The sequence below is a fragment of the Uloborus diversus genome, chromosome 2 (assembly GCF_026930045.1).
Source record: "Uloborus diversus isolate 005 chromosome 2, Udiv.v.3.1, whole genome shotgun sequence".
NCBI lineage: Eukaryota > Metazoa > Arthropoda > Arachnida > Araneae > Uloboridae > Uloborus > Uloborus diversus.
Window position 1 is genome coordinate 117,865,137 of NC_072732.1, and position 25,013 is coordinate 117,890,149.

Here is a 25,013-nt window from a genome sequence, read left to right on the forward strand (position 1 = left end):
TTGGTGTGGAAAATGGGGCAGTGGTGGCCTGATCGGTAAGGCGTCGGGCTTGTAACTGGAGGGTTCCGGGTTCGATGACAGCCGATCAAAGATCCTCAATATTCGCTGATGATGGCTGGGGCACGTTAAATATGTCGTGGTCATAGAGTCCTCAAAGTGAATCAATACATCTGGGGGTGATGAACCAGGAGTTGTTCGGCTTCAGATTTGGAAAAAAATTATCGAAATGTTGACAAACGATGCTTCCATCTATCGTGTACTGTTTGAGCTAAATCGCACTTCCACCTTAATGGTGCTCTGTAAACGGAAGCCGCACCTCTCTGCCTTATACCGGCTAGCATTGTCTACTCGGGCTCGATTATTCGAGTTAATAAGCCGCAACAACAATGTGAAACATTTGAGTGCAGTCTATCAATAATCAGATGACAAACGCAGGAAAAGTTGCAGGTGTAAACCTTTTGTAAGAACAATTTTGATTCAGTACTTTTCCCTGACAACACCACAAGCATGGAAAAGTGTTGGATTTACCCAGGACTTAATTTCTAACGAAAGAAGTGCGAAAGCCCTTTAGTCCCCAAAACTTATTTTTACTCGTAAATAGCATGAATTTCATCTGAAATGTTAAAGTTCTAATAAAATTGAATTTTTACTCGTAAATAGCCTGAATTTCGTCTGAAATGTTAATATTCTAATAAAATCGAAAAGTGCTGGAGCTCAGATCTCGTGAGCTACCATTCAAATTAAGCCTTGGATTTTTCACAAAGCTGACTGGTTCGGTCACCGGCAGCCGATTCAGCTGCCAGAGCTGCAAGTACTATGATCGATGATAGTGTTCCTAACGATGACATTAAAAACGCCATTTCTGAATCTCTTAATATGCATTAACAGAGGACCTGGAATTCAAAAACACAAAATAAATTACACTCCATCAAGCCCTCGACGAAAGGTTTCGAATCATCTCAGCTCACCAGGAGAGAACATGTTTTATTAGCTCGACTTTGGTCATACCAGGTTCACCCATAAAGCCTCTTATGCTGCGAACTAGTTCCATCATGCATTACATGTAATGCAAATCAGACAGTGTTACATATTTTAAATAACTGCCCGAATTTTAATCAAATACGTTTTAAATATTTTAATGATTTTAATCCATCCTTGAAGGTGTTGCTTGGGGACCCCATCCCATTGCAATTTGTTCTCCTTCCTCCAGGAGATTGTTTTCTCCTTTTTAATTTAGTGTTTACTTCCTTATGTGATTTTGTCCTTTTCTTATTTTTCAAGGTTTATTGTAAAGATATTGTTTCATCAATTTTTCCTAAATTTATACTTTATATGAATGTTTTTAATGTCTACATGTTTTTAACGACTTTATATTTTAAACTACTTGAAGTTTTATGACTTTTACTTCAAAATACTTCCACTTTTATTATTTCCTAACTTTATATTTGAATGAAAAATGAATAGTATAAAATAAAGAATTGTTTGGCGCAGTATAGCTCTCAAGAGGGTTCTTGTGCCATTAAAATCAAATAAACCAACCAAACTGGTCACTGATCTGCCGCAAACTAGCCACTGATCTGAGGCTGCCACAATTTGTTTTTTCAGATTTTTAACACTAACTCCACCACACTCCTCGCTGCCCAACTGAAATGCTTGTTCTCCTGTTAACAGCACTGTGATTTATAGATTATAACCATTCAAAGTATCTTTAAAAATACAATTATTAACAAAATGAATAAATATACATATTTCAAAAGAAAAAGTAAAATATCTGAAAAAAATTAATGTAATTGAAATGCAGCTCTCAAATCTGTCGCCCTGGGAGACTGGCTCTGACCTCCTTGCATTGTCCCTAATTCCGCATTCTCTCTGGAAAATTCAGTAATGATATAATGAAACCATTCGCAATTACGTGCGCAAAATACTCGCAATTGGTTTTGGTGATTTGTGACAGATTTGACTTTTAATTGTGAGCGCATGAAAAAGAGTTCTGGATGACAGTCTGATGTCAGTTTAACACGCTTTTCCTCTAGCTTCAACTTCATCAGTTGAGTGGCAAGACCAGCTGTTCCTCTGCGCTAATGTATCTTAAACAGAACCTATATTGAACTCTGAACTTAAGAGTTGAAATGAGAGATTGACATATGGCAAATCAACGAAAACGTTCGTGAGCAAAAAGTAGTGCCAATCATGAAATGGAAAGTTTTTGTTTTTCATGAATATTATTTCAATTCATTCTCTTATTTGTTTTTACTTGATGGTTTCGAATCTAGGTGAGGGGTTGACATGAAATTTCAGAAAGTTCTTCTCAGGTCAGGCTCTAAAGATAGCGACCATGTGAGCTAAAATTAAATACTGTAGAACCCCGAGTAACATCCGTCACAACACATCCACAATTTTCTTCCGGTAAGGGAAGAAAAGAGAGGGGGGAGGGGTGGCTGAAGTCATAACAGTCGAGAATTTTTTCCTGGAGAGGGGCTTGGTCGTTGCTGGCTTGTCCATGGAAGGTCTAAATTAGCCAAGATGAACCAGAATGCCTCGACAATTTCCATGCAGTTATCCTCATCGAGGTATGCGTGTGCATTTTCAGTAATTTGTTGTAGATTCATTTGCACGGCAGGGCTGGAAAATATGTGAGCCCGGTTTAGTGTACTCCGGGCAGTTCTTACAGTTCTGATATGTTCTTGTACCATCCTTTCGGTAGTGCCTCGTACTGAATCTTGTTAGGGTCTCTACAATGATTCTATTGGTGGGGTTGGTCGTTAGGAACCATTCATTGATAACGTAGGGATGGTTAGTGCAATTCTTGGCCCGTCTTTCCCCCGTGTACGGGTATGCAAGATTTTTCAAACCCCTCCCTCCTATTCTTACGTAAGATTCTATTCCATTTTTCAAAATAACAAAATAAAGATTCTTACATCGCTAGAATCGTTATTAAATTCACTTTTTTAAAATATTTTTTATAAACCTTATTGTGTAAATTAATACTTACTAAAAAGTTAGAATCCAGACTAAATGCTTTTTTCGACTTTCTTTTGTGTATGATGCGATTTATACTGAAAATAAAACATGCCATACATAGTGCGATTCTTTTATTATATTTTACACTATTAATTCTTTGTAAAACAATTAAAAAACAGCTCAGCCTAGCACGTTTTTTACCTTCCAGACGCAAATGAAATGTAATCCCTGCTAAACCACTTAACCACGTGATTTTTATAAAATATAGACTTGGAAATATATTACGAAGAATGGGTGTGACCAAGGCCGGCTCTAGTAGATTTGCCGCCCTAGGCGAGGTTGACAAGTGCTACACCCTCCATTGCTCTTTCTAAAGTAAATTATTCAAATACAAATCGGTAATAAACAAAGAAATAAAGTCCTGACTTATATCCCAGCCTTAAAATTGTTTTCCGGGATCAAATACTCCAAATAGACTGGTACATTAAAAGTAATCCTGTAACTTCAAACTGTTGCTTTTCTCCCACTTGTCATATAAAACTAAATAAGTAAAAACCTATTATTTTTTAAAACAATGGCGGGACGGGTTTGGAATCTCTAAACAAGTCACAATCAATGGCATAGGAACTTTGTAAAACAAGGGGGAGCAGGGGCTCATAGTGGGAAGTGTCTAAGATCCAAGAGGCAGAAGCAATGGCGTAACCACAAAATAATTTTAGGGGGAAGGGGAAAAAGATTTTCTCATTTGAAATGGACGTCAATCATTCCATCTCTCTCTCCCTTTTACAGCAATGTTTTCAATCATGTCTAATGTATACATTGTATATGGATAGAATGAGGTGATAAAACTTCTGGTTTTGGAAAGGGGTCGGTCAGTACTCGAAGATGGAGCACGGTACAAATAGAGGGGTCCAGGGGTTCTTCCCCGGAAACATTTTCGAAATTCTACTCTAAAAACGAAGTTTTTGACGATCTATGGTAATGTTAAAGGGAGAAAAGGTTTGAATACCCTCCCTGAAAATTTTTCGGAATTGATGTCTTTAAAACGTGATTACTTACTATATTTGTGGCCGTTATGGAAAATAATATGACTCAGAAATTGTATTTGATCAATTTTTCGATTTGATTTATTTCTTTCTTACATCATTTCGAAATTGAAATTCCAAAAAGGCAATTGTACACAATCTCAGTGATGTCAGGGAAAAAGGAGATACTAGGGCTCTCCACTGGAAACTTTTCGAAATTGAAGTCCTAGAGAGCGTTCTTCAATGATGGTACCGGAAGAGGTTCGGAGATTCCTTCCCCCTAAATTTTTTAAAATTGTAGTACTAAAAATTCAATTTTCATCTTTTTTGAGAACTAGAGAAAGGGGAATAAATGAAAGACAATGGCGGAGAACCAGTACGCCTGAAATGTGTTTAAATGAGCTGTTTGATGTTACATTTTTCAGATACGTTTTATTAAAAGTGCTTGATGGAAACTATAAAAAATTGTTGATACTTTTCTACAATAATAAGTGAAAAGTAACACTTTTAATCGTAAAAATGTATGTGAAAAAGTGTTTCCCAGAATCTCACAAACATTTTGAGAGGCAAAATGGCATTAAATGGCTCTTTCTACCCGAAATAAGGATCCGATTTTCTTGACTTAGGTCTCGTTCGAAAGCCCGCGAAAAATATCCCTCAAGTTGATTTACTTCCTTCGAATTTCAAAAAAAAAAAAAAAAAAACAAGACTGTAAATCACCAGGAAAAGTGTTAAGCATTTTTAAGCCTAATTGCACATCCATATCAAGTCTAAAATTCATCGTTTGCCGACGAGCTCAGTTTAAATTAACGTGAATAAAATCATTTTGGATCTGTTGCCATTTTTTTCTTGCCTGTGAACAAACAAAATTCTTGCTTTTGCTTTGAGGTAAAAATGTCACCTTTTGCCTATTTTTGGGTTTTTTTTTTTTTTTTTTTTTTTTTTTTTTTTTTTTTTTTTTTGTACTGCCAGCATAAGACAATCAAGGATTTTAGTTGCATTAATGGAATGTTGCGTTTAATTTATTCAGGACTTAAAGATTAACATTTAACTAAATTTAAGAATCATTTTTTGACGGGAAATTTCACAGTATATATTTTCTTTTATTATTTGAGCCCAGTTGTTGAACATGCGTCACTTGACTTAACTTTTATTTTCGAAGCAGACCGTGAAAACCGCTAGTAGATAAATAAATCAAGTAATTTGCCGCCCTTAAAATTGAGTTTGTAGTTAAATTCCAAACTGGTTTTTGCATATCCAAACACTGATACACACTTTAAACTCTTTTTAACATTAAAGTAGCGCATTGTGTGGCCCTGAAACATGTATTAATGTTTTCAAAAGACTTTTAAATCGCATAATTTTCCGTTCCTCAAATTAAACTAAATTTCTAGTTGAATTCCGAACTATGTTTTGCATATTGAAACGCTAGTACACACTCTAAATTATTATTTTTTTTTAACATTAAAGCTGTGTATCTTATGGCAATGAAACAAATATTACAAACTTAAAAAAAAAAAATAATAATAATTTCGAAATTTGCCGCTTCTAAAATCTGCCGCCCTAAGCGACTTCCTAGGTCGCATACCCCTAGAGCCGGGCCTGGGTGTGACCCCCCCCCCCCCAAAAAAAAAACACACAAAGTAAGGGTATGTAGAGATTTTTCCAATCCCCTCCCCCTCGGGATCCTTACGTATTAATTAATGAATGGCCCCCTTTCAGCACTTATGTTTTTATATTGACGTTCTAAGAATTGGCAATACGGTTTAAAACCAAAAGTTCTAGGGCGCCCTCTTTCAAAGAATAGAATACTTTTTTCCCCGATTGAAACACATGATTAATATGCTTCCTAAGGTAAAAGTTCAGTTCAAAGTTGTCCCAAGCATGCACCCTCTTTCGTTAAAATTGAAATGAATTTAAGTCATTTAAAGCTGTATAGCTTTCTTACTTTACATACAATGAATATTGTAATGAAAACATATGTACAGGCTTTAGACAGCTTGGCCAAAAGAGCAACGTCTATCCGCAGTGCTTCTCAACCTTTTTTACTTTGCGGCACACTTAGGAAATTTCTAGATCAACGGGGCACACTGAACTTAATTTCGCAAAGGTAATATAGAAGTGTTTTCATCCATTCCCAGTTAAAAAGAGGGGGGGGGGACTTTTTTCATATTTTTCATATGAATAAAACAATTATACTAACGTAGTGTATTTAAATTTATTTAGAAAGTAGAAATATTTCGAATGTATTGAGGTTGATAATGAACAACAAAACTACCTATATCAGACTTTACGGAAAATTATACTTAATATATTTCAAAGTATTTCTGTCAAACATGTCATTAAAGTGCACGCTGCAGTTAAATGATTTATCAAAAAATGTTTCAAGAAAGAAGCAAGCAAAATATTAAAACCAAGCACCTAACTTCCGTTTGACACTAATGAGACGCTTGAGCCTGCCTTGAGGAGCAAAGACGTTTGATGTTCGGCTCTATGCTGGAAACAGCTACACGAAGTTCTTGATCCAGGCTATTTAGAGATGATATCTTGCTGTGTTTTTATAAGTGTGAGGGCTCAAAAGCTGAGTTCGCAAAGTTATGTAGTTGAAAATGGTAGCAGCACATCAATAGCAAGACAAGAGATGGTGGAATACTCATTTTTAACCAGCAACCAAAATTCGTCCAGGGGCACTTCGCTCAATTTAAATATAAGAGTACGGTTGCTCTTGACGTCCATCAATTCTTCTCGCGGCTTCAAAGAAAGGACTTTAACTGATGCATCCGCAGATGAAGAGAATGGATCGTGAATCCAGTCATAATGTTCTATGTCAGTATTCTTGAAATAGTGCAAACTTGTCCTGAAGTATGACTAAATATTCTGCCACCATATTCAGCAGCTTTTCTTCCATGCCATTTCCTTCACATACCATGTTGACGGTCCGTTTGAACATGTCCAACGAGCCACGTTCTACTTCTTTCCAAAGCTGAATTTTTGATTTGAAGCAGTTCAACTTGTCCATACATGTAACCAAGTTCTCCCCTTGTCCTTGCATTTTCTGATTCAAATCGTTAAGGTGTTCAAATATGTCAGCCATGTACGCTAGTTTTGCCAACCAATATTTGTCTTGCAACAAACTGTCGTACTACATTTCGCTTTTTAAAATCAAAAACTGCCGTACTTCGTCCCTCAATTCAAAAACTCTTGATAGTACCTTACCACGTGAAAGCCAGTGAATCTCTGTGTGAAGAAGTAGGAAGTGGTGATCTGCCCTCATTTCTTCACAAAGTACGGAGAAAAGGCGGAATTAAGTGGACTCGATTTTAAGAAATTCACAATTTTCACGACTTCAGCTCATCTGATAAGTTCCTTGCCATGAGAGCTTCACGATAGAAGAAACAGTGTATAGTTTGAACACTTGGGTTACGATTTTCCACATTCGATAGGAACCCTATGATAGATCCTGTCATTGAAGCAGCTCCGTCGTTGCAAACACTTGTGCAATTTTGCCACTGAGTCCCGTTACTTTTCAGATATTCATCTGTAATGCGGAATATCTCATCAACGGTTGCACGTTGAGAAAGTGACGGTCTTTAATGCTTCCCTCGTCAACAAAGCGCACAATAGCAATGAGTTGTGCACAACTTCCGATGTCTGTTGATTCATCAACTTGAAATGCAAATTTTTCAGCTACTTGTAATTTCTTTACCAATGTTGTTTTTATGTCATCCGACATATCATCATTTCGTCTCCTGATAGTGTCGTCAGAAAGTGGCACTCGGACCACCTCCTTCTCTGCTCCGGTTCCTAGCATTCCCGGTAAAATTTCTTTGCACGTTGGTAAAATAAGCGTTTCACCGATAGTGTGTGGATAGTTCGTTTTGGCAACTAACCGTGCAACATTATGGCTAACCTCGAGCCCTTTCAGAAACTTTTGCGCTGGAGGGAGCTTTGCTTCGAGTTCTCTTCCTACAATCGCTTGAAGTAACCGATGTCTTTGCCTGGGTAAGAAGAATGTTTAGTAGACAGGAGATGTTTTAATTTGCTAGGGACCATCGCTTAATTTGAAAGTTTCTCCTCGCAAAAGAGTCCCTGAGGGCTTTGTGATTTTACATTTCCGATCCACGAAAAACCGAAAGCCAGGTATTCTTCCTTGTACTGCCTAATTAGTGACTTAGTCTTTTTACTTGGAGGTCCATCTGTATCAGTACATTCAGTCGCAGACTTAGCAGCTGATGAGAATTCTCTAACCAAGAATCTTTCCATATCACATTCGTAATTAAAGCGGATGTTTTGCGACAATCCGAATAACACACTGAGCGTATGAAGACAAGCCAGAATGTCACTGCTGGTGAATTAAGCACGAATAAGTGAATAATTTGTGTCTAAAATAAGCTGAATAAATAATAATAATAAAACCAATAGCGAACATAAGTTAGAAAAAAATATTTTTGTTTTCTTTTTTACTGATTTGCTTTATATAGATCAACAAAAATATCTTCAAAAGCAATACATGTCTGATCGTTGACAGCTGCACTCTTTTCTTTACTCTCATAGTTGTTTAACAGCAATAACCGAAAATATTTATTCGGTCTAGATTTTGTTTTTGCAGTTTTTTTTTTTTTTTTTTTTTAATTTTTATTTTGTCAAGCCTCAGAACCGAGCTTCTGGAAACTGCGATAAAATAAAATTAGTATCGGAACTGGAAAAGAGGAAAACAAAAGCTAAAGCTGGGGCTAGAGCTCTGGGCGAGAGGGAACGATCCCTGCCTAGGGGAGGGGCGATACTCCCGTTTGCGAAAGAGTTAGAAAAAATTTTGTTTAATTAGTTGACTTCGTGGAAATTAGAATCCTTTTTAAAAAACTGAAAGCAATAGGATCACAAGAAGTTTAAGGGGGTCCAGGACACAAAAATCGTCAACTTTTGCATTTTTTAAAAAAATTATTTTAAAACTACTCCGTTTTCTTCTGCTTAAAAGGACGTTTGAATCTTTTTTCTATCTTAATTTGAACGAGATATATAATTATTTTTGTTGCATGCATTTAACTAATATTGCATTAACTTTAAAACTTTAAACGCGTTTTTCTCCATGATGCAATTTTTCCCGATTTCTTGCATTCAAACTCTTATAACCCTTTCAGGGGCGCAGCATTAATTTTTGAGAAATATGAAGAAAAAACACCACAGGTAGGTTTATTTGATCATCTAGACATAGATTTTTCAGTTAAAATTATTTTTTTTTGACAACTTTTTTCGCTGGGGGTGGTGTCCCCATTTGTTCACCCCCCCCCCACCTGGAGAAGGACAAAAACATGTTTGCACATGTAAAAATGAATTTGAATCATTTAGAATAATATGATTGAGTACCTCAGGTAAAATCAAGAAAAATGATTCACTCTTTCAGCGCTAATTAAAAATTTTAAAATCTGAAACAAAATTCCAATTTTGGGGTAAACGAAAAATTGAAAATTTGATGATTTGGACAAGAAATTGAACCTACGAAAAAAAATATTTTTTTGTTATTCTGCCATCTCACTTTGTTCATTGAACTCAAAAGATGAGGACTCAAGCGATCTTGATTCAAAACATTCGGAAAAAAAGAAAAAAATTTATAAATTGGTGGTTTCACAGCGCGACCATCGCCCCTGAAAGTGATAAGTAATGAACCGTTAAAGATAAATTAATGAAATTTGGATCATATCTTTTTCAAACAGGTCACTTTAATTTTTTTCGGTGAATTTGAAAAAAAAAAAAAAAAAACGTTTTCTGCAAAAAGTATGATTCTTAAAAATAAAGTATCTTTGAATTTTTCAAAAATTTTCTTCAAATATTTTTTATTTAATTTATATTTTAAAATCGCCGAATAAAAATTAAAGCTTACATATTTGTGCATAATTTTTTATAAAAAAATTCAGAGTTGACCAAGAATATTTTGAGCTATAGCAATTTAAAGCAACCCCATTTTTTTGAAAAAACAAATTAAATTCAAATAAAAAAAATCTTTTTTTTTATATTTATGTTATGATTTTGCTTATTGAACAGATGGTGAATCGGTGCAAAAAAATTTCAAAACTCTAAAGTATTTAATAAAAAAATTTTCAAAATGTGTCCGGACCCCCTTTAAAGAGGTGAGGCAGCAAATCCCGCCTCTCCCCTTGTTGGGTATGTCGCCATTTGGTCGTAACTTTAAAATAAAAACAGCAAAGCTCTTTTTTATATATATAACTACGAAAATACTGCGGCACACCGGATTCCTTGTCGCGGCGCACCAGTGTGCCGCGGCACACCGGTTGCGAAGCCTTGGTCTATTGAAAGCAGTAGTGATTTTTTTTTTTTTTAAATTTTACATGCGGCGAGATTTGTAACGAAAACATATGTACAGCCTTCAGATAGCTTGGCCAAAAGAACAACTTATTAAAAGCAGAAGTGATTTTTTTTTTTTTTAAATTTTACATGCAATGCGATTTGTAACGAAAACATATGCACAGGCTTCAGGAATCGTATAGGGCAAATGAGTGTACTTGAATGTAAATCGCCGCTAATAACTGCCGGATGAAATCGTAACACTTTTGATAAGCCTTCGTGAAAACCTCTATCTTAATTTGCAACTTTAACTAGGGCACGTTTGTTGACAGGGGTGACTACAGAGGGGGGGGGGGGATTGTGTGGAAAAAAACAGCTAAAAAATAAACGCCGGGGGGGGGGGAGGGGGGCACCCCTGTTTTGTAACTTGATTATAGTTGAAAGAAATTTTATTAGTATGATCGGGCATAGCAATTACTTTTGAAATATCGCGCACATTTTCGTTTTTTTTTTCTGGCGAAACGTTGGTTCATAAAAATCCTTATATGTCAATAAGCTCTAATTCTAGGATTGGCAACTGAATGAGAGGTCAAGAATTTGTGGGTGACCTTAGAAACTACTCCGTGGTTGCGCATTTATTTGCCCCTCCCTACCTCGAATCCTGGCTACGCCTATGTTCCTCGTACATATTTCTGAACTACTAGCAAATAACTTTCAATTAATTAAATTAAAAAAAATTGTACGAGTTTTACACTAAAAGATTTTTTTGGCAAAATTTACCCAAGTAATTCCACTGGTTACAATCAGATTTGCACAAAAACTGTAAAAACTAAATTATATTCCAGAGCTTGACCATTGAAAGCAAAAGAATACTTAATTTTACGGAACGATTGAAAACAATTTTTTACCATCCCTAAATTTAAACTAATCAAACTATGAACGGTAAATTGTAAAAGAATGTAACCATATAAAACAGCTGAACTGTCAAGAAAAGTTCAATTTATCGACATTTAAGCTGTCTTTTTATTACCAGACTAAAGAGTCACGCCGTTTGCTGTTTATTCATACAAACAAAGAAGTTGAGCACCAAAATCGTCTTCATTTCTGTAAGAGAGAATTCAAGTTTATTTATGACGCTTTGAACTAATCGCCTTTGTCAGTAGGATGCCATCCACCCCGCAAAGCTAACACGGTCCACTATTTAAAAATAACAAACCAGCCTTTCAACAAAAAATACGCATCCACTGGAAGGCTATGGTAGTAAACAGAGACAACCGCTAATTAGCAGCTGTTTTCAGCGAGTGAAAACTTGTCCGAAAACCTTTTTCGAACAAATAAACTCTTCTTCGCCGCTTTTAGTGAGGCTCCTGAGATTGTCATGAGTTGCTTCTGACCAGGTCACCTACAAACGAGAGAAAGAGAGGGGTCTGTTGGGAAGCCAGTCAAATGAGAGGCTGCGATGAAAGATTCGACACACATCCTGCTCCTATCCTCTGGCAATGAATTGACGGAGAACCACTTGTGAAGAAGTCGTGAAATTTCAATTTGGAGTTTACATTGTTTGGAGAACATCAAAAAAGCATTTTCTACGAGCCCGTGTCAAACAGAAATTGCAATTCTTAATCGTTATTCTGGGGGAAGGGAGGGGGGGAGGAGGGAAAAGAAAGAAAGAGAAACTCAGTCCCATTCCTCGATCAATTCAAAAACGCACCTGCACGTAAAATGACTTCAAATGAGTTTTTTTAAGACAGTAGGGGGCTCCAACCTCTGCTTGCCGACCCCCCACAGTAGCTACGCATTAACTAGAAACTCAAGCTCCCAGCCTAAACAGTTATAAAAACGTTAAAGAACTAATCAAAGTTAAATAGCAGTCAGAAATAGGAGGGGAAAAAAAAAAAAACAATGTTCACAGAGATCACATTTGCAAATTCAAGTGCAAACACTGGCTATTTAATCGAACTGACCAAACACTAAATATCATACCCCCCCCCCCCCCGTCTAAACGGTATCAAAAGTGAAAATATACTTAATATCACAAAGCATAGCCAAAATTAAACAATAATTAGAAATAGGGAAAACAATCTAAGTCAAAGTCATTAGAATTTATCACATGTAAATAATTACTACAAGTGAGGTGTTGTCAAACGATGACTATGAAATTCAACCCGACCCCACTCCGGGAAGAAAATAAAGAAAGAGAAACTCAGTCCCATTCCATGAAACGATCAAATCAAAAATGCACCTACACGTAATATGACCTCAGACGAGTTTTTTTTTAACTCACTAGGGGACTCTTAATCTCTGCTCGTCGACCCCCACAGTAGCTATGCATTAACTAGGCACTCAAGCTCCCGGCCTAAACAGTTACGAAAACGCAAAGAACTAATCAAAATTAAGTAGCATTCAAAAAAAGGAGAAAAAATCAAAACCAATGTTGATAAAGATCACATTTGCAAATTTAAGTGTAAACAAAGTCTACTTAACCGAACTGACCAAACACTAAATACCCCCCCCCCCCCTCCCCCCACCCCCGCGTCTAAACGGTAACAAAAGTGAAAATATACTTAATATCATAAAGCATACCCAAAATTAAACAATAATCAGAAATGGGGGGGGGGGGGGCAATCGAAGTCAAAGACATCAAGATTTATCACATGTAAACAATTACCAACATGTGAGCTGTTGTCAAAACGACGACTATGAAATTCAACCCGATTTTTTTCTGCGTCATGTTTAAAAGATTTCATTGGCTGCTGCCACTATCGCTGCAATGGGAGAGCCTTTTTCCCCCTTTTTTTATATATTGTGTGAAAACACACGTAGAGCAGCGTTTCTCAACCATTTTTGACTCGTGTACTGACAAGAGCTTTTGTAAAAATTTCGTGGACCTTTAATGTTTTTATTTTAATTTTATTTTTAAACTCTTTTCTTCTTCTCTCTCTCTCTTTGCAAAAAAGAAAACAGAAACCTTGAGTTGCTGACCGTTAAAAACATATGAATTTTTTCACGGACCCCCCTTTCTCTTTCCCCTTTTTCTTTAAAAAAACAAAAAAATCTCCTCGAAGATCGTTAAACACTTGTAAAAAATTTTGGCGAACGATGTTTCCCCCCTATTTTTCATAATGATGATAATAATAATAAAGGAGTTAATAAATACATAATTAAAACTGAAGCCCGGGTGCATCCATCTGATGGGAAATTACGCGTCCAAATTATCGCTGCCATTGACATCCGCGCTTTCATGATGTCACATGAAAAACTGGACGTCGTATCGGGAGATTGCATTAGAGGTCTTCAAAAGCTAAATAGCTCAACGCAGCACTAATAGAAAGAAAAAAAAAGTGAAAAATTTTAAATCAGTAGAACGATGAAACACATTGTGTTTAGCAGATTAAATACAATTAAATTTTAATGGGAAAATTATTCTACAGAATAAATTGACATAATATTTTTCATAAACACTTAAATCAATTTTGGATATCTTGAGTGTCACCCGGGACCGATCGCAAACCCCCCCCCCCCCCCCCCCCCGCACTAACGAATTGAAAAAACTTCCAACTTCGAATTTATTTTGATAATACAAGGGCCATTCCGCGAAAAAGCCGCCATGTTGTCCTGAATGACAGCGCATATTATTTCTTTAAAAAGTAATAATTTTAAAGGGAAATGAACTTTTTTTTTGTTGCTTAAGATAGCACACATATGTTTGTGATTTCTTTGACACAAAAATTTTGTTCATTGGTTTTTCAAGATTTTATTTTTTATACAATGAACGAGCTGTTACGTTCAGGCAAAATGTCCATTGAAACGATTTTTTTTCTTTTTTGTAAATGAAGAATCTGTGAAGTGTGAAACGAGATACTCATATAATACATGTTTCATGATGAGTTTTCGTCACCAGATACATATAGGTTCACAAAACTTTTTATCCGTTTTTATATAACAAAAAGAATCAATCTGTAAAAGTCAAAAGCCTTAGGTGTTTTTTAAAACGTTTGATCAAAGCAACTCAAACAAATCCATCTGTCCGCATTTCTAAGTTTTTCAAATTGTGAGCCACCAGTTTGGTACTACAAAAGGAACAAAATCGGACGAAGAGAAGGAAATATTCTTCTCTTTGTGCAATATATATAAAAATCAATATATATAATTGAAATTATAAAATTCCGAAAATAAATAAATAAAAATTTAAATCTCACAATCCGTGGAAAAAAGGTTCGATCAGCTCTGAGCGAACTTTTTTCTTTTCAGTTGCTGAGGGAATAAAACACTGGCAACGCTAAGCTTTTGAGGTCCATGACGATTAGAAAATGAAAAATTGTTAATAAAGTCCAAGCATCATATTGGAAAACGAAATTAATATTTGAAATAAATGGCAGAAGGTTAAACGACCGCTCTCGCAATTAAAGACCGAAAAAGAAAACATTCATCAACACATGTAGGAAGAGCCATATATCTCTTCGAAGATAATTTAGGGCGCGTAAATTAAATGTTTCCACGTAATGTCACTGTTTTCACAAAACGGCATTCTCTCGGGTTCTCTGAAAAGCACGCATTTAATATCCAATAAATCATGTCTTGATCTTCATCGATCAAATATTTAAAGTAACTTTACAGTTTTTAGGCAACCTGTTGCGGCGAAAATTTGGGGTTCCGAAAAGGAGCCCGAGGGGGTCGTGTTCCGCTCATTTTTTGTTTAATGTGTATTTTATCTTCCGACGAAATTGCGCTTTCTTAGCCAGGAAAAAAAAATGGTCGCCCGAGGGTAGAAGATTTGGAGGAAAGATGCGTCCGCGGTTCACGGGGGTCAGAGTAAAACGGTCTTCGTCCAATGAACTCAAGGTGATCATCCTGGAGCAAAAACGCGAATAAGAAAAAGAAGAAAGAAAAGTAAGAGTGTGACCCACTTCCTGAAGAGATAGTGAAAAGGAACTCCGTCTCCCTTCGATTTTTGGCAAAGAATCACATTTGATTAAGCAAAAAAGCTCAATGAAGGATATCGTGAGGATGTTGAAAGACATGTTATAGGACAAATTCGAATGCCAAATTGTACATAACCAGGGGTGCCCACCAGGTGGGGGGGGGGGGGGAGTCATGGCGTAGACTGTGCCATTGAAATTTTTAAGGGGAAGGGTAATTTGACAGGGTTTTGATCTCATTTGGGGGGTGAGGGGCTCTCGTTCTGGAGGGTACTTCCCAGCATTTGAGGGGTTAAGGTTGCACTCCAACAGTTATTTTTTAAATTTTAATTTTAGAACATTGAAAAAAGTTTTTTAAAACTTTGAAGAATTATTTTCAAGTATTCGTAGCAATATTCGTTTAGCTTACCATTGCGAAAAGGAAAAATATTCAGGTTTTCGATGTCTAAAACCGATCAAAAAGAAAAACACCAAGTTCAGAAATCCCGGACGGATACCAGGGGCGGGAAACAAGGAAAGGGCGATGAGGACGATCGCCCCTCACTTGAGGGTCTCTCTACCAGTAAATTTTCGATATTGAAGTTCAAATAACGCAATTTCATGCAATCTTTGATGATAATGGGGGAAGGGAAATTTGGGGTTCTCCACCTCTCCCCCGGAAATGTTACGGAATTGAAGTCCGAAACATTTGTGGTAAACATATTTGTACCAAGAAAGAATAGGGTACTAAGTCGCAAAATCAAAGTTAGCCAGGAGATGAATCTGAAGTCTGAAGGTATTCTTCTGTGCTGACTTGTATTGCTGGACTGTAGTTTAAATTTTTAGGCTTATTGAATGAAAATACGTTTAATAAAATCCTAATACTTTATCCCTCTGAGTAGAGTATACAAAGTTGAGTAAGATGATGTTTCAATCCCGATTTTAGAAAAGGTGGGCACAGTGCTCTTTTAAGCCTTTCAGGGGCGCATCATTAATTTTTGAGAAATATGAAGAAAAAACACCACAAATAGGTTTATTAAATCATCTAGACATAGATTTTTCAGTTAAAAAAAGTTTTTTGGCAACTTTTTTCGCTGGGGGTGGTGTCTCCATTTGTTCACACCCCCCACCTGGGGAAGGACAAAAACATGTTTACACATGTAAAAATGAATTTGAATCATTTAGAACAGTATGATTGAGTACCTCAAGTAAAATGAAGGAAAAATGATTCACTCTTTCAGTGCTAATTAAAAATTTTTAAAATCTGATAACAAAATTCCAATTTTGGGGTAAACGAAAAATTGAAAATTTTAATGATTTGGACAAGAAATTGAGCCTACGAAAAAAATATTTTTTTGTTATTCTGCCATCTCATTATGTTCATTGATCTCAAAAGAAGAGGACTCAAGCGATCTTGATTCAAAACATTCGAAAAAAAAAGAGAAAAAAATTTATAAATTGGTGGTTTCACAGCGCGACCACCGCCCCTGAAAGTGTTAAGGATGGTCAGTTTGATGGATTAAGAGTTGGAGACGTCATGGATTAAGGTTGCATAACTTGATGTTTTTAATGAGCATTGACTACTGACCTGGTTGGGGTAAGAATTGATGGAGAAGGAGGCTGAATGACATTCCAATTACCCACAATTAAAATCATTCAATCGGTCGAGAAGCAATAATGCCGTAAAACAGGAATTCGCTAACTTTTCTGGTTCGCAGCGCCCTTCGAAGAAGTTATTCTTCTTACGGCACCCCGTCTATCTATTATAACATGTGTATTAATACCATGAACACTTAGTGGCCCTCTTGCTTCATTCTGAGACACCCCAGGGTGCCACGGCACCCACTCTGGGAGCCCCTGCCTTAAAACTTATTTTCAATTTTCTTCATTTTGATTTCATAGCGAAAAATCAGTATAACCCCGATTTAACGATTGTCAAGGTACTGGAAAAAGTTATCGTTAAATCAAGAATATCGTTAAATCGAGGAGCATACATGTATATTCAATGCAGCTAAATCCGGAACAGTGAAATGTATCATTAAATTGAGGAAATCGTTAAATCGAAGTTATACGTAATTGTACTAGTTACGCGGTACCAAAGTATCATTTGGGGGATGGATGGCGGGTGATTATGTTGCAACTGTGCATTTATTATTCTATAAGTTTTCTATGTTTGCTATTTGCTCATTCGATTAACTGCAGTAAGAATTATTTTTAAAACTTACAATTAATTTCGAACCACTGTTGAAAATAAGAAGGAAACTGTTTTGTTTCCAGTTGATTACAAGCAAAATAGAGCTCGCTTTAATTACGTTTTTGACAAAGTACCTACAGTGTTTTGTTTTTCTGAAACGAAACTACTATCGTTAGTTCAATTTCTAAACAGTGGAAGAGCTATCTTCCAATTTAATCAATCAATTTTCCTTTCATCATATTCCTTGAAAGCGTTTTGTTTATTTAAAAAGCTTTACGACGTCAGGTTTTATTTCACGCAGAAGAGTATGGTTTTTGTGAAGGAAGTATAGTCAGTTGATTGAAAAGCATGAATAAAAGAACAAAAGGCACTGATTAAAGAAATGAACTAAAAACTAATTTCTTATACCGCACTGCTGGTTTTAAAGGAGTAACTATTTTTATTTTAGTATCCTGAGTTCACGTGATTTATGATGAGAAAAGAAGCTGCCAATACACCTCTTTGTTGTCTAACAGAACCGGAATTAATTATCACCTCTCCCACACATCTTTAATTCGAAAGTCACTTTAATTTCTCTTCCGCAATTTAGTTTGTACTAGAAAAAGTTTCTGAATTGGGGGGGGGGGGGGACATTAATAATATTAAAATAGTTTGAATTTTGAGATCTCGAATTCAAATTATGTTTTTCGCAATTCCGAATTGCAATAGGACCCTACCCGTTGGGTTCCTTGTTTTTACTAATGGCTTCTTTCGCAACTATAGTTTGAATTAAAGACGTCAAAATTCAAATGAATGCAAGGGACTGGATGCTGGATGATGTGTGCAGGATATTGTTTTCGCGTAAAAAGGATTGTGTAAAGTCGAGAGGGTCGTTTACAAATAATTTGATTCCGAGGCACTTGGACGCCACCTCCCACGAGAAGGGACATGCTCGCAGAGTTCCGTGGACCAGAGGACATAGACGCCACTACAGAGGAGGAGGGTACGTGCACCAGAAGAGTTTCATTATAAGAATAGAAAAATATAATCAATAAACATCAACAGCTGTCAAGTAAAAACAATAAGCAATCGTGATTGCTCAATAAATAAATAAATAAGAAAAGAAAGAAGAAAAATGAACAATTAAAAAAAAGATTTAAAATAAAATAGAATAAGTTTCTCAATTCATAGCCAGAACTACGCCACATTGGCAGTTTTTTCTCATTGTATTCGATATGTTTCTCTTACAGCTAGAGAGTGATTGCTAGTATTAAATTCAAAATACTCGCACAGTTAATGAATAACTTCTTTAATTTTACGAAACATGGTATACATTCCTTTAACTTCAACAGGTGTTTTTTTTATTTCAGGTTCTAAAAATATTTCAGCTGTTTAAGATGTTCTTGAATTTTAAACTTAGGTTGAAATTAAGCAGCTTTTAAAATACTTTTAAAAAATAAATTCAAATAAACTTGAGCAGTTAAAAACTAAATCTTGTCATTAAAACCGACAGACATCGTACAATTAGGGAAAGTATTAACAAAAAATATAGATAATGTCAAATCCAATATATATTGTTGACAGAGAGAGAATTTGTGCAACCGAAGAAATAAAAGATCAGATTCTGATCCTAAGTCTGTAATGTGTGCATGCAGGGGCGTGTACAGAAATTTTGGGGCCCGTCACAAATTGCTTCTACGGGCTCCCCTCCATACTGTTTTTTTTTTCAGTTTTTATTAAGGTGGTTACTATTTTTCCCATACAATGTTTGTTTTAAAAAGTGCTTTGTAATCTTTCTTCTTTTGTAAGCATCCTGCGTGATGCAAAAAAAAAAAATAATAATCAAGTGCTTATCAAAAGCTGTAAATAAGTATTTTTTTAAATTTAATAAATAGGTAAGCTTTCTCATTTCGAGCGTGATGGTTAAGGTAGAGTGGCAAGGATGCCCAGCTAAATGCTTAGGGTCGGTGCTTCACTGTCCCTGAAGTCCCATTCGTCGGGGGAACTTCCCGACATCTAAAACAGATAAACCGCGATAATGGTAGGTGCGGGGGACTTCGGGATGTCATGTCATGTTTACCCCTATATTTCACCCCTCATTTTAAAAATATTGGGCCTACTTCAGTCTTTTGCCCGAGCCAACAGGTGCCCCTTCACCCCCGCTCCCTGTGCACGCCTCTGTGTGTATGAACAGCGAGATAGAAACGTTTATTTGTGTTCATAGTCTATTATCACTGTCAAAGATTACACTTTTCATGATTACGTCTATTTGTAATGTGTGTGTGTGTGTACTTGTTTGTTTGGCAGTCTCTCGTTACACCGTGCCTCGTAATATCGCTCGTTGGGATCAATAGCGCTTTTTCACTTTCTCCCCCAATTTTTTCCCCTTCTAAAGGGGACTGCGCTTTTAGGCTATTTAGCCTTTAGCAGACATAGTGCGATCCCCCGATAAGGCACCCAGTCTTTCATGTGAACCTGGGTTCACAGGCGTAGCAGGTCAGCGCCTAACCATCACGCCACCAGCTGGCTTCTCCCAAAAATTAAAAGTAAGTGAAAACTTGCTTCGAATTTGAGACCACTGAAGTAAAAAGATTTTTTCAATGGCAAACAGTCTGCGTTGAAGTGGCTGTCTGCGATTTAAATGCTACCAAGGAAGGGGAAAGAAGTTGCTGTTCATGTAATATATTTTTAAACAATTTTACGCATTTGACTGGCGTAAATACTACTAAATACTTTTGAGTAATCTGAAGAATTCATTGAGTCAATGGTTAGTTAAGGAGCTCATTCAACTCGAACATCGAATTGAATATGATCAATTATATCTACCAATGGTAAAACCAGAAAGTTCCTTTGCCCCACTCAGGAGAAAATTTTTCGCTGCGCAACTGGTAGATAGAAATCAGTTGAATCTAGCACAGCCGAGGTGAATGAGCCCTTAAAGCTAAATATTTGTAAGTTACTGCCCAATAGCCAGGGCCCCATAAGGCAGAAATTCATAAAATACACGGCCAGCTCAGTCATTCCATCCGAGGGTAACTTACCGAAAATACCATGCCTTGCTTTTTCAATCTTCGAGTTGAACCGAACCATTGTTTCGGTCACTCGTCTGGTCAGTGTTAATTCCATATTAGCTACCAGTTTGTTTGGCACTCTTAGCTCCTTTAAGAGGTTTCCACCTCCAGCTCAGTCACTTCCTATTCCGGGCTGATAAGTGCCAATAAACACGAAACTGCAGTCCTCGTATGGAATGACTGAGCTGGCGGTGTATTTTATGTAAATACTAGCAGTACCTGCACAGCGATGCCCGTGCTTAAAATTTAATAGAGGTCCGTTGAATAAAAAAAATTGACGCCCCTCCCCCTCTGATGTGAAATGATCCTTTTTCTTTGTATGAAATGCGTACTCACCTTTTCAAAAAAAAAAAAAAAAAACCTATTTAAGTTTATTTGGAATTTTAAACTATTCGTCAAATTGATAAATTAGATTAACATTTGCTTTAAAACTCTATTTAGCGAGTGAAGCGGTTTTTACTGCAATATAAAATATTTTGCCAAATAAACAAAAAAAGGCATCAAATAATGTCTTTAAAATGTAAAAATAATTCTATAACTCTATTGTTTATCGCCAAACTTGCCCAGCAACCACGCTATCATAATCCATCCGTCTAACGAAAAAAAAAAAAAAAAAAACATGCTGTGGACCATTCAAAAATCATCGTCAGAAAAAAAGAAAATGTCTTACATTTCACTCGGATAGAAACAAATCGCCAAAACAATGAATTTCATTAACGGTTGCCTTAAAACAATAATCCTAGACTGAACTGCTCAGGGCCTAACGCGCCAAGCGACCACGCTACCGGAAGCAAGTCCTTTTGCGAGTGAAGCGGATGTTTTTTCTTTAGCAATAATAAATGTTTCGCCAAACAAACAAAAAGTATTTACAAACTTAACTTCTGTTTCGTCATATTTTCGGGGAGGGAGGGAGAGAAAAAGAGAGAAAGAGAGAGCGAGAGAGAAAAGAGAAGAGAGAGAGAATAAATTCTAGACTCAAAATATAACTAATTTCTTTCTGAAAAAATATTTCATTACACAAATTTTTTGTCCCAGATTGCACACCAATATATATAAGATCAAACATTGAAAGTACAAAATTTAAAATCACGACTTAAACTGTTGAAATTCAAGAAAAGTTTTTAAAATGAAAATTAAGATGACGTCGCTTAAAATTTCAGAAATTATTTAAAGATTCAGTTGTGAAAAAGCTAAGTTCACCTCTCATCTGAAAAAATCAATCATAATTTACTGTTTGCAAATTTGGAAATTTCCCCCGTTGTGTGCCTATTTTTTTTCCTACCTTGCTTATGGCTTTCACTGCTAAAAGCTTTGTACACTTGTCAACGTCAAGCATTAATGGGTGATATTTCTGCGAATTTCCATCTGTCAGAATATAATTACACTAAAGTGCAATACGTTCGTACTGATTCTTTGTAATGCATTTCTAAACAACGTTTCACAAAGCATGGAAGCTGCACCTTAACTAAACCACACATAATGCAAAAAAAATTTCCTTATTGTTAACATTCCAATTTTTTTTTGAAAGACATAAATAGGCGTTAATTTGCTAATGCAGAAGCTTTTTGATTGTATTTATGATTTCATTCTTGACAATTGGTTTGCACGCGTTTCCTTGTTGATTAATGATGTAACAAATCATTTATGACAAAAAGGAAATAATGATTAACACGAATTGTATTATCAGTGGCGTTTTCTCTCACTAATTGTTTATGCAATGAATAATACCAGCGATCGAAACTAACGCGCTACAAGTCAACGAAACTACTGCAGCTGTATTTTTTGTTTCGTAGTTCGTACATTGTAAAAAAAAAAAAAAAAAACTGCTCGTTGATTGTAAAATCTCTAGAAAACGGGGCTTCCATAAGAAAACAGGCTGCTTTTTACTTCCTTTTGCAAAAAAGGAAGTATTGTATTCGCGAAAAAAAATTTCACTCAAAAATCGACCTTAATTTCCATTTTACTCACCTCCGAATGAATATTGAGTTTTTTCTCCACTCGACCAGACGTGGATAAGTGCCTAAGAACGTATAGACACGCGAAATATTCGTAATGACGATTCCCGAGTTAATTACAGCGAATTTTCTCATGACGTCTGTATATACGTATGTATGTGCGTATGTGAGTATGTGCGTATGTATGTCACATAACTCAAGAACGGAATGTCCTAGAAAGTTGAAATTTGGTACGTAGACTCATAATGGGGTTTAGTTGTGCATCTCCCCTTTTGGTTGCAATCGAGTGTTTTTAAAGGGGTCTTTTGCCCCTTTTTGGGGGGAATCATTAATAATTTCGATGTAAACTCAAGTGGTGTTATAATTTGCGGACACTTGGCGATATATCGCCAGTCTTGGTCGCCAAGTTTTGTCGCCAATTTGGCGACAAATTTGGCGATTAAAAAAAAACTGTTTTAATTTGGCCACTGTTGGTAATAGAGAGCAGACTGTTAAATCACATTAAAATTGGCAGTAACGGAGAAATGACATTAAATTGGAGTAAAAGGAAGTCATGTGATGCATAACATCAACTCGCTTTTTCACAGTGTAGTGTAAAGTGCAACTCCCCCCTCCTTTAAATTGTGTAATTCAAAATTAGGGCGATACAAAAAAAAAAAGAAAGAAAAATATTTTACCGATTTCTGGTAAAATTTTTTTTAAAGACAGTGCATTGAAGATCAAAGGTTCAAACTATAGTGCCTAGAAAGAGCTCTTTGTAGGCACTATAGTTCAAACGCAACTTCTTTCTTGAATGTGATTGGAACAAGTCTATCAGCGGACACAGTGAGAATGTCCCTGTGGCCGAGCGTTATAGAATGAAAATTACACATAGCGATCAAAATCAGCATCCCCCCCCCCATTAATGTTCGTACTCCTTGTTTTATTTTTGTTTAGTGGAAGTCTTACTAAAATGACATAAGTGGTTAGATTTTCCCGCTTTAAGGTAAACAGCGCTTCAATAATTTCCACTTCAAAGTTCATTTTAGAAAAAATAGGAATCCAGGTCTCCCAAGGGATTCAAAAGTGCATCAAACGTGCAGGAAGTATCATTTGAATCCATTGAGAAACCTGCCTATTTCTTCAAATATAAATCTTGAAGTGACCACTACTCAGGCACTATTAAGCACTGGCCACTACTGGCGTGTTTACCTTAGTTGATTTTAATTTTCATAAATATGGTAACAATAAAGTTTCACCAGAATAGTATTGAACTGCTATGGCCCGCGTATATTACTTATTTTAGTGTTATCTAGAAACCTCAAAACGAGAAGTTTTTAATAGTATGTAAACTTGCTCATTAAAAATGAAACTACCGGTTCCAAAGGCAGGGCCGCCCAGAGCGAATTTGGCAGTTTGGTAGCTGGGACCCCTCCCCTAATAAAGCTTACAAGGTTTATACTGGTCTGATTCCAAATCAGGCCCCTATAGGGCCATGGTCCTAGTCCCCGACCAGGCTGACAGGTCATCTCGTCGACCCTGTTCAAAGCAGCCTGTTTTTAATTTTAAATTGCGTATTGTATTAATATTAAATCGGTACCAGATTAATTTTAAAAAAAACAGAGTTCACACCCTCTTAAACCACTCCCCATTTTGTAAGGATTCTACCACCAACATAATAAAAAAGACAGTCTATTTTCTAATGAATTTACCATTCATTGTCTAGAAGATGAATTGCTGGTGGATGAGTCCTAACAAAAAGAGGCGTTTCTTAATAGAGTCCGAATCTTGGGTTTTTGAAACTAATTTTAGCTAATTTAAAGGAGGGTATGGTTATTAGTAAGTGCTGTTGATGAATAGCTCTTATGCCACGGCCCATTTTGTAAGGACTCGACCACCAATATAACAAAAAAATCGGTTTACTTTCTAATGAATTCACTATTCATTGACGAGGTGAACTACTTGTGGATGATGAGTCCTTACAAATAGAGGTGTTTCTCAAGTGAGCGCGAATCCTGGATTTTCAAAACTAATTTTAGTTGATTTATAGGAGAGTATGCTTGCAAGTAAGTGCTGCTAATTTATAGCAATGGTGCCTAACCCCCTTTTTTTTTTACCCGAGGTGGTAAATCTCACACTGAGATTAATTTCACGGGCCAGAACACGTATAAAATTAAAATGTGTTTTAATCTTTTTTTATTTAAATAACATTACAATACACAGAAAAGGACAGAAAATTACAAACCAAGAACTTATTACTGCGGCATGCTTATTTCATTAATACAAACTTTTCATGTGTTTTTTATCAATTACTAATTTCGAACTATTTGGTTTCAAATTTGCAATAAACACTCACAATACTGAGCAAAGAATCTTATTTCGGAAGGTTTCAGAACATATTTTTCGATTTATTACACAGAACATAACGGACCACTGGTGACCCACGGGCCGTAGGTTGTTGATTAGGCATGCACCTATTATCTCTTGACCTCTACACAAATTTTGTGCAAATATTTTCAAGGCCCGATTCATTAAAGGAAAAAGCAAAATAAAATTCTTTCTCACATTCAAGGTTGTTATTCAAATGATGTGTTACTTAACTCCTAGATAGGAGCGCGAAGCCTTATCAGTTTGCTGGATTGCTGAATTTA